General features: G+C 55.6%; 1 long non-coding RNA gene across 1 annotated transcript in view; it reads left to right on the plus strand.

The window, feature by feature from the left end:
- The first annotated feature begins 2,210 nt into the window (after positions 1-2,210).
- LOC142045970 (uncharacterized) overlaps positions 2,211-9,775 on the plus strand; it is a 128,965-nt gene continuing 121,400 nt past the window's right edge. The window contains exon 1 of the long non-coding RNA XR_012654888.1: positions 2,211-2,526. This is a non-coding gene — a long non-coding RNA (uncharacterized LOC142045970). The remainder of the gene's footprint in view (positions 2,527-9,775) is intronic.

Raw genomic sequence — 9,775 nt, forward strand, 5'->3', positions numbered from 1 at the left:
AGCCTCTGTTAACTCCCTCCTCCTGCACATCCCCTCCCCAAAACATTCTGTGCCACGGCCCATCCAGTGGGAGAAGGCTGGTGTCGCTCAGGTCCGGCTTCCGTGGCAGTTGTGGGTGGGAAACGAGGAACAGCCGGTGGAAATTAAACCGAGCCTGGGATCTTCCCTTCAGTCCTCGGCACAGAGGGGGCACTCAGCCATCTGTCTGCTTGAAACGTGGCCCGAAGGCCACACCCTGCAGCCAGGTCTTGGAGCCTGGTTAGTGAAGCAAGACACCCTCTGCGTCTCTTCCTCCTGCTGCTCTTCTGTAGGGCAGGGGTTTGGGACCCCGCAGGGGGTCACACGGTTATTACATGGGGGGGTCACGGACTGTCAGCCTCCACCCCACAGCCCGCTTTGCCTCCAGCGTTTATAATAGTGTTAAATAGACACAAACCTGTTTTTCATTTATCGGGGGCGGGGGGGTCGCACACAGAGGCTGCTGTGTGCAAGGGGTCACCAGAACAAAAGTCTGAGAACCCCTGCAGAGGATCTGTAAAGCTGCCCTGCACCATCTACATTCAGCCCCCTGCGACCCCAGGCTTCCACCGTCCGCATCGAGCACCCCGAGATCTGGAGGTTAGTTTAAAAACCACTAGATTCTTTAAAACAATGATCTGGGGCTCTCCACCTTTGGATCCCACTCGGGCCAGGCTGTGGCCTCCACCCCGCTGGACACCCACAGAGGGAGCTGCTTCCCAGAGCCCTCTGGCTCTTGAGAGCGGCAGCACCAAGCCTGCTCTCTGAACCCCATCCCAGGGCTGAGTCCTTCAGCCCCTCCCGGGACCATCCTCCAGCACATGGAAGACGGAGGGGAAGAAGCTAGAGAGTAGAGGGAGGAGGACAGACGGCAACGTGACGACAGGGCAGCTGGTCCATGCCCGTATACCTGCCTGGCACCTCTCTGCAGGGGCTGGCTCGGCTTCCAGAATCTCAGCGTTCGTGCCTAGGCTCGGCCTCCAGAATCTCAGCGTTCGTGCTTAGCCATTAGAGGGGCGAAGAAAACCTCAGAAACATGACTCGTAAGTAACCCAGGCAGCTACGTCTGCCAAAGTCTGCACAGAGCCTGGGCCAATAGCTCAGCAAAGTGTGAACCGTCCCCTTCGTCACAGGGAGGGGTGGACTCAGATTCCCAGGGCTGACCATGACTAACTCCTCCACCCCTCATGGAGAGGGGGGCAGGGGGTGGTTGGGAGATGCCGCTGCTGATTTGCCCCCCTCACCACCGAAGAGCCCCACAGAGCTTAGCGAGCCCACAATGAACCATGGCCCGGCCCCACGGGGTGTCAGGAGGTCAGTGCTCATCTGTAGGTGGCACTAGGCAGAACAGCCCCCCCCCCCATTTCCCAGTCTGACCCCACTGAGTGGCTACAGTGCAGGGCTCCTGGGCTCCATTCCCAGCGCTGCCACCAGCTGCGGGCATCTCCAAACCCTCAGAACTGACCCCAACATGAGCCACCTCGGGCCTGGCTCTCAGAAGGTGCCGAGTGCCGGGCAGGGAGCTCTGCCTCTGACAGCATTCGGCTGTTCGCTCTACCACCAACACAGGCAACAATTCGATCCCCTCAAGCCCCCCCGGCTGGATGGGCTCCTGCGGGGCTGGCACCTGGGAGAACGTGGTTGTGTCGTTGGAGGCAGCAGATCTATCGCCAGGTGCACGGGGCAGGGAGTCAGCCAGGGCTATTTTTACACCGTCCCTGTGCTAACTTTGGGCCAAATGACGCTGGTAGCTCCCGTCAGAGCGTCTCCTGGTCCGAGCAGCTAAACTCAGCCCTGGAGCCGTGGTAGCAAGTGTCATAAATAGATAGCTAAGGGTTAATGTTTCTTTCACCTGTAAAGGGTTAACAAAGGGAACCAAACACCTGACCAGAGGACCAATCAGGAAACTGGATTTTTCACACTCAGCGAGGGGATTTTTAGGGGTCTGAGTCTTTTATCTGTCTCTCAGCTATGAGAAGGTTCTTTCTATCTTCTAATCTTCTGTTTCCAAATTGTAAGTACAGGTAGAAAAACAATATAGGCTTTTATGTTGTTTTGGTTGTATTTACATGTGTGTAGCTTGCTGGAATGTTTCAAATTGGATATCTTTTTGAATCAGACTGTTTATTCATATTTTTCTTATAAGCAATAGCCCTGTATTGTCATCTTGATACAGAGAATATTTTGATGTCTTTTTTCTTTCTTCTTTTTTACATAAAGTTTTCTTTTTAAGACTTGTTTGAGTTTTTTCTCTCTGGGTAGGCTAAGGAACGAAGGGGAGGGGAATTCTCTTTGTGTTAGATCTACGGAGGGTAAGCTCTGCAGCACCAAGGAATTGGTGGGAGGGGGAAGAGATAGAATCATTTCTGTTTCCTTGTATTTGGGGTTTGTCTCTTTGTGGAATAGAGGAGACATGCTTCTTGGTATTGTGATGTAAAGAGATTGCATCAGTACTCTCAGGTTAGCCCAGAGAGGAAAGTCTGGGTGGGAGAGAGAGGGGGAAGGGAAGTGGGTTATTTCCCTTTGTGGTAAGACTCAGGATCTCTGAGTCTTGGGGTCCCCCAGGGAAAGTTTGGGGGACCAGAGCAAGGCAGGCGCTATAATTCCTGTCTGGTGGCAGCGAGATAAGATCCAAGCTGGTAATTAACCTTGGAGGTTCATGCTAAGCACCCACATTTGGACGCTAAGGTTCAGAATTGGGAAAGATGCTTATGATAGCAAGGGCCTGAGTGAGGAGTGGGAGACACGGCTGAGGAGGGGCTGCTCTTAGTAGGGCCCAGCTGTGGACTATGCTGCTAGAGGTGCCATCTTACAGTTCAGCCACGGACACGGACGTCCACATATCTCATGGGCAACGAAGATCCCATGAGCCTGGTTCTTCTTCCACTCCTGGCCCAGAGCATGGCATAGGCTTGCTGCATGCTGTTAAACAGCTGCAACCTTCCACCCCAGAAACAACTGCATGGCAGCTGTGAGTGAACAATCCCTGCAAACCCTGTCTTTAAAGTGCTCTGGGATCCTGCTAAAGAAACGATATTCAGTATCGAGGTGTCACAGAGCCACAGGTCCAGTGCTCTCCGGCAGCTCTGGAACAGTCCCTGGGGGACCCCTTCAGCGCATCAGCCCCCTCAGGGTCACATGCTCACAGGGGTCAGCCCTCAGCTTCACCCTTTGCTGGGATCGAACCTCGGAGCCATCAGACCCTGGTGTTGTGCTGGGAGCTCCCTGCAGCTAGTCCACCTGGACTGACCACCCAAGGGAGACTTGCACCCCCGGCTCCCGGACTCTGCAGTGACTCTTGGCCGGCGAGGTAACAGCAGGAGGGTTTATTACCCGTCTGGACACAGCGCAGAAAGTCCTTAGTTAACACAGAGAACAAAGTTCAGCAAAGTCCGGCAGGCTCAGCCCAGGAGCCTGTCCCCTGCCTCTGACAGCCCACACTTAACCCCATGGGGCCCCTCCTCAATGCTCTGTTCTCCACCTGCCCGTCCTCCCTAGCCCTTTGTTCTCCACGGCCTGCTGGCCTCCTGTGGAGGGTGAACCATCCATGGTCCTTAGCTGCTAGGATCCATGTCTGGGCAAGCGAAGGCGCCATTGTCTTCTAGGACTGTCCATGGGCCTGAGGCCCTAGGCCCGGCCTCACTCAGACCTGGATCTCTGGGTCTTTGCCAAGAATAAACAACCTTTTACCCGCCACCTAGTTAACCACGCACCACAGGGGAAACCGAGGCACGCACAGTATTCCCTCCAAATGGCTAACCCCGACCCCGTCACACACGGTCATTGCAGGGCCTATCTTTGCACATTCTGCACCCAAAAATCCAGCCCTGGGGCTCCACGTCATGTCTTTCTCCTCCTGGCGCTGGGCTGAATAACCAGAGCAGGAGGCTGTCAGCCCCCTGGAGGGACAGAGGGACTAGAGCAGATTGGGGGCTCGACCAAGTCACGCGTTCCAGCCTTCAGTCTCTCCTCTCCGGCTCTTCCTTCCCTGGGTTCCCCAACACCCCCAATCCCATCTCCAAGGGCCCCCACAACCTTCCCGGACCAGCCCCTCAGAGCTGGGTTATTGAGATCACCAGGCTCTGCTCCAACAGATGCTGCCTTACGCCAGCTCTAAATCCAGCTCTGACGCCAGCCGAAGGTGGTGAGCTCAGACCCCCACATGCTCTTTTGCCGACTCACCCTTTGGGAGCTGGTGCTGCATCTGGAGTCCACTGCAGGCTAATTTCATCTCCGGAGTGTTCCCGGCTCTTGAGCACAAAGGCTCAGGTTCCCCCTGTCTTTGGAGCCCAGCCAGCCCGTTCCCAGGCTGCTGCTATTTCATGTACCTGCCGCCTCCCCCATCCATCATGCCCTGAGCAGGCAGACAGTCGTCCATGCCACCCACACAATCCCCACCCCCCCACCCCTCCGCAGACATCACAGATCGAGAGGGGCCCAGGCGCAGCACTGATGGGGGCCACATGATATGACCTGTGGCTAGGAGCCCCAGGCAGGGCCTGCGATCCCCACAGCACTAGGCTCTCTACCAAGACAGACAGACAAAGGGCCCCCGCAAAGCACTGGCAGTCACAAGGAACTGATTCTCCTGCCGCTGACACCGGCGCAAAGCAAAGTAGCTCCATCCAAGTCAGCAGTGCGACGCCCTCTTGGAGAGGAGAATGGGCTGCAGCGTCCTGCCATTGTACTGGTGGGGCGTCCAGCACAGGCCACACCATGAAATGCAGCCCCAGAGCTGGGATCAAAGCTGGATGCAGCGAAGAAGGGGGAAGGAACAAGAGAGAAGTCAAGGCCCTGCTGCCCATCCCCGGGTGCAGAAGAGGCTTATCCTGGGAAGGGAAATGTGCAGCTGACTGTATTAAAATTGGGACAAGCCTGCAAAATTCCAGAGTGGTGGGGACCTTCCTTGTCTCCCCCCAAGAGGTAGCTGCACCCTTGGGGCTAGCCCTCCTCCAGAAGATCCAGGTGGATGGTCAGGTCATTCTCAGTTTACATTATGGTGGGGCCAAGGAGGGAGTACTAGCTCTAGAGAGATGAAGGGACTGGCTCAAGTCCTCCCAGGCAGCCAGTGGCAGACGCTCTCCATAGTCCCAGTTCAGTGCCTTAATCTTGGTCTTTTTTGTCTTGACCTAATTCCAACCCGGCTAATTCCATTCTGCCTTCCTAACATCTCCTGAAGTGTCAATCAGATCTAGGATTCTCCTCCACTTCCTGTCCTAAACTTGCAGTGTGCTGTTAAACAGCTGATGCATCCTGCCCCAGAGGTGGCTGCATTTCAGTGCTGCTGCTTGGATACAGCCACAAGGCCACCTGGCTCATTCTGACAGGATCTAACAGAAAACAGGGTTAGTATTTCACTTGTCTCTTTTGTCTGGAATCTATTTTCCTTACACTTATTCTGGGTCCTTTCCCTGTGGCGCGTAACTAACGCTAATCACAAGCTGGTCCCAGCTCACTAACTCAGCTCCTACCAGCAGCCCCGGCGGTTACATGACAGTAACATTTCAGCGCAAAGTGAGGACGCTGCATCCACACATTGTCCTGCCGACTCAAATCACAACATGCCATGACAAAGCAGCACCAGACTGTGTCAGAACTTCACCACCATCCCACGGCATAGCAAAGCTGCCCGGGAAAGTAAGCGCCACCGACCCTGGTGGTGTTCAAAAGGCAGCTCCGGCATCGTCACAGCTTCACTGCTCCAGGGGGCTGCGTGAGAAAGACACGTCAGATTCCGTCACCACGTCCCATCACAATGTGTTAGTGGGGGTGTCAAAAACATCACCACTCTGGCAACAGGGTCTCGCATGATGCCGTGTGTGATGTGCCTTGGCAACACCACCTCCAAACATGTCACTGTGTTGCCTCAAAACACCCTGGCACTGTGCCAGCCCTGGGGCCAAATACCACCCTGCTGGGTCAGTCCCCTACTGCTGGGCTCAGTGGAGGCAGGGCATATCCCCCCGGCCAAACGCCCCTGTAACAAAGCGACCTCTGGCAGGACGCTGCTGACGGTATCAATTCAGGACAAATACCTTAGACCAGGGCAGTCACAGCCGCTTTGCACACCGAACCAGCCAGCCAGAGAGGACTTCGGTCTCACCCCACTGGCTAACCACAAGTCACACAAGCAATTCCCTCAGACAGTCCAGTCTCCCAGTATCACCAGCAGTGCCACTCGTCATGGGAAAGAATGGTTACGAAAACCAACACCCCAGTAAAAGAAAAAGGTTCTCTCGATCCCAAAGGACCAAGCCCCACACTCAGGTCAATTCTTTAGAATCTAAAATCTAAAGGTTTATTCATAAAAAGAACAAAATAGAGGTGAGACCTAGAATTGGTTAAATGGAATCAATTACATCCAGTAACAGCAAAGGTCTTGGTTCAGGCTTGTAGCAGTGATGGAATAAACTGCAGGTTCAAACCACGTCTCTGGAACATCCCCCGCTGGGATGGGTCATTCAGTCCTTTGCTCAGAGCTTCAGTTTGTAGCAAAGTCCCTCCAGAGGTCAGAAGAAGGACTGAAGACACAATGGAGATGATGCAACTGCCTTTTATAGTCTCTTGCCATGTGGCCTCTGTGTCCTTTGACCCAAAGACAAGTCACCCAGCACATGGCACCATAGAAAAACCTTCGAGTTCTCTCCATAGGCCTGTCCCTGCCTTGCTGAGTCACAAGGTGTATCTGCTTCTCTCAATGGGTCAGTTGTAGCTGATGGGCCTTAATGGGCCATCAAGCAGGCCAGGCAGAGCTGATGCCACATTGTCTGGGGTGTCACCCAGAAGCACAGCACAAGTTTGAAATACAGACAGGATAGAGCCAGTACTTATACCTTTAAATACAAGAAGGATACATGCACCCAGACAGCATCATCATAACCAGCAAATCGTAACCTTTCCATAGACACTCACTTGACCTCCTTTGTAAAAGATCTGGTGCAACTATAGGACCTTGGTTGCAACAATGATCTATACAGTCGCGGTTCATGTCAATGACACCACATCCCCAACCATAGGCGCTGACTTCCCCTCTTCCTCGTGGGTGCTCAACACCCCGCCCACCACCCCGTGTGCTCTCTGTGCCAACAGCTATTAGCAGGTTTCTCTTCTGTCAGGCAGGTAACGTGCATCAACACAGACGCTAGCTTGTCCACCAGTTTTCACATCCTTCATTGCTACCAATTCCAAGGCTGGACTCTGCTTTACAGAGATACCACTGTGATGAAGTGGGGGGGTTCTTGGTTTTCTGTTTTCCAGTGGGTTGCATGCAGAGGGAGGGGGACTCAGTGTCCCCGGGTGTTACTGGTTTAACGCGCTATGGGGAGAGGGAGTTTGTTGGTACAGAGGACCAGAGAGAGAACTTGGGACCCTGGCCCCCAGCAATCGGTGACCTGGTGACCCGGAGACCCAGCTCAGGAGTCACAGCCGGTTCTGGCCAGTGGGGGACAATGGGCTGCAGGGAGAGGACACGGGTGACCTGACCAGCTGGTTCCAGCCACAGGGGCCAGAGGGGGGCGGAGAGGAGAGGAGACCCAGGCCATCCTGTTTACTATCCTGTTTCCCTGGAGAGAAGACAATGGACAGAGGGGGCTTGGGGCCGGGGATATTGGAGGTCCAGCTGGGAAGCAGGGGGGCTTGGGGCTGGAGAGGGGGAGCAGGCAGAGCCCACCTGGATGCAGGGGGACTGGGATGTGCTGGGGTGAGGGAGGCCAGGCCTGAGTTTCCTGTGCTGGGTTCAACTCTCAATAAACCCTCCTGTTTTATGCTGGCTGAGAGTCACTCCAGTCTAGAGAACAGGGGGCATCAACCCCTTTGGGGGTGAGGAGGCCTGGGGGGTCCAGAGCGAGGGGGGTCCCTGAGGGGGCCCACGGCAAGAGACAGACGTGCTAAGGCTCAGAGAGGTGTGGCTCCAGGAGGTGGAGGGGCCTGACCCTGAGAGTGGACCCCCGTGAAGGGCTGTTGCACTGAAAGGGGCACCCCCCCATGGACCGCATGGGGCCACGAGTGGGCACGAGCTGTGTCTGTGACAACCACACAAAGTTTGCTTGCTCTCTCCTGCATCCTCAAGCATTCAGCCATCAAACTGTTCTGCTTTGAAACACCAGTAACCAAATCTGTCCTCAGACCCTGAAGCACAGACTGCTCAGTTAACGAATTAGCATGGAGACATTCCCGTTCCCCAACAACCTGGCCAAACCCAGCCACTTGGTTATAGGGCTGTTCCACTTCCTTAATAGCTTCTACTCGTCTGAGACTTTCCAAAGTGATCCACACTGGATCTTTCAAAAGCAGAGTCAGAGGATCCATTCACAACAGAACATTTCTGGCTGTTAGGAACTGAAACTTCCTTGATTAAATCACTTCCACAGCCTTCAGCTGCAGCAAACTGAAAATTCAGATTCCCCTGAACATCTTCCATCACCCGTTAACATAAGGCCATTTGCTTGTTCCTCCACCATCCACGGCACCGAGATTGAAGCAGCTCCTCTGAATGAGCAGAGTGCAGCACAGACGACCCTACTCATACCTGTGTAAAGACACAAGAACACAAACCTTCTCCCCCCACAGGTCTTTCCAGGATTATTTGTTCTGCAGGATGTTTAACCCTTTCTAGCCAGGTGTCACCCCCCCAGCATGAGACTGGGGTGGAAGGCGAAATCAGAGCTCCTGAAGACACCTCCTGGAGACACTCTGAGGACATGAGCTGTGTTTACACTGAATTCTTGTGAGGCCAAATGACTGAGGGGCACTTTGGCCCCAGCCAGAAACTCCGTCCAGACTCTGTGAAACACTTCAGTGACTCTGGGGTCTGGTGTATGTCGACTTAACACAGCCATTGAGGTTCTTCAGCGAGCGCTTACTCTGGCCACATCGCGCCCCTCGCTGTCTTCCCCCCAGTGCCAACCCCCCCCCCTTGCAGTGGGGCAGTTCCATGCTGCAGTGACAGACGAGGCCTCGATGTTCTCCGTTGCAGTGGGGCAGGTCCAGGCTGGCCTAGGTCGATCAGAACGAGGCGCCTGATGGTTCGTTGCCAGTGGGCAGTCCAGGTGCTTGGAGTGATTCAGAACGAGGCGCGATGTTCTCTCGTTGCAGTGGGGCAGTCCAGGCTGGCAGTGATCAGAACGCAGGCGCGTTGTCTCCGTTTTGCAGTGGGGCAGGTCCATGGCTGCAGTGAGCAGAACGAGGCGCGTGGTCTCTCGTTGGCAGGTGGGCAGGTCCAGGCTGGCAGTGACAGAACGTAGGCGCGACTGCGATCTCGTGTGCAGTGGGAGGTCCAGGCTGGCAGTGCAGAACGAGGCCGCCGATGGTCTCCGTTGCAGTGTGGCTAGGTCCAGGCTGGCAGTGAAGATACGAGCGCTGATGGATTCCGTTGCAGTGGGCAGGTCCAGGCTGGCAGTGACGAACGAGGCGCGTTGCGTCTCCGTGCAGTGGGGCAGGTCCATGCTGGCATAGCAGGAGGCGGTGTAGCCCATGGGATGGCTCCCGAGGGGGGTGTTGGGGATCTCCGGCCTGGCCCAGCCCTGGCTGCGTTGAACTAGCGGGTGGTGGGGACTGCGCCCCCCGAGGTTCCCCGCCAGCCCCCCCAGCCCAGGCTCCTCCCAGCGGGGCGGGGTCCAGGGGGGGGGTGGGGGGACACCTGGGTTCGATTCCAGCCTTGGCCACGCGAGCGGCTCCCCGCTCTTGTGCCCTCAGTTTCCCCACCCAACCGGGGGAGTGCAAAGGGCTGACGACACCCGGGCCCGGCGCCCTCGCGGGC

The sequence above is a fragment of the Chelonoidis abingdonii genome, chromosome 26 (genome assembly GCF_003597395.2).
Source record: "Chelonoidis abingdonii isolate Lonesome George chromosome 26, CheloAbing_2.0, whole genome shotgun sequence".
Classification (NCBI taxonomy): domain Eukaryota; kingdom Metazoa; phylum Chordata; order Testudines; family Testudinidae; genus Chelonoidis; species Chelonoidis abingdonii.